The following is a 1,339-nucleotide window of genomic DNA, read 5'->3' as shown; positions in this document are numbered from 1 at the left end:
GCTTTATATCTAAGGGAGCTGGAAAGGCCATTTTCCAGAATCCACTGACTACCAGTTTCCTGTGTTGTTCTACCAACGGAAGGCACTTATATGCAAATAGAAAGAGGGAGGGAGAACGTGATTCTTTTCCTGTTCCTGCCTTTGGCAGCTGTGGAGTATGTGACTGCTGGTGGCCATGAGTTTCTTGGTTCCTGCAGACTCAGGGAGCATACGGGGTCCTGCCTTCCTACTGTAGTCCATACAGAAGTGCTCCAGCAGCCTTGCGGAGCAGGTGAATATGCTCCTGAGAACATCAATAAACCCTCTGCTCCTCCATCCTTAGGAGAATTAGGGAGTTTCTGCAGTTACTGATTTCAGGGTATCCTGATCTTTTTTTGGGTCCTCCAGTTTTATAATACCTTTGCAGCCAATTCACTGCATTAAATTCCCTTTGTTTGAAATGCCTAAGCTGGTTTTTATTTTCCAAACTCGACCCTAACTGATACACCACTGTGAAAAATATCTCGTTTTTAGGATATAATTGTATTAAACTGATCATTGATATGCACATAAGTCCATAAATAAATAAATAAAGATTGAAATATGCATGATTATAAAACCATTTAATGTTGATTTCCTAAACCCTAACCATTTTGAGGAAAATGTGGCATTGCAAAACATATTTGCTGCCCGTATAACTGTAAGCTACTTCCTTTCCATAATAGGGTGCACTGCGTGTCAGTTTTACTAAAACAATAATCTAGCTTTAAAATAATAAACGATTCTGTCAATAAATAAAATAGAACATTTCTTCTTATCTTTTAATACTATGCTCAATGAGGTCATGTCTAATGAAACAAGCATGGTCTTTGGACATACTATAATAGCTAATATTGTCAATTGAAGACATCTAAAAATCAATACTCACATCATATACATGCACAATCAGGGTTAGGAAAGGCATGCTTGCCTTTATAGTCCAACTATAAAATCCTACTCAGTGACTATTTTGTATTGGGCCATTTCCCAGGCATACAACTTTCATAATTCAGTTGCAACTTCTGGGGCTGCAGGAGAAATACTAAGAACCAGTCACAGAGAACATTGACTATCACATTAGGTAAAGAAAAAACTTAAACAAAACTGTCTACTCTACTATTATTTATAACGGAATCCTGCTAGAAAAGTATATATTATTTGATTACTGTAAGTAGAACAACAGCAAATGGTAGGACAAAGACCAAGCTATGTATCAGCAACTGGAGCAAAATCTTCAACTGAAATGGAAAAGTTGAAGTTCTAAAACTTTCCCTTGGCTTTGTTTCTATTCATCTGCTAGCTATAATGTCGGGTGCATTCC

This window comes from Camelus bactrianus, chromosome 8 (assembly GCF_048773025.1).
Source record: "Camelus bactrianus isolate YW-2024 breed Bactrian camel chromosome 8, ASM4877302v1, whole genome shotgun sequence".
In the NCBI taxonomy this organism is placed as follows: Eukaryota; Metazoa; Chordata; class Mammalia; order Artiodactyla; family Camelidae; genus Camelus; species Camelus bactrianus.
Note: the sequence above shows the minus strand (reverse complement) of the source record.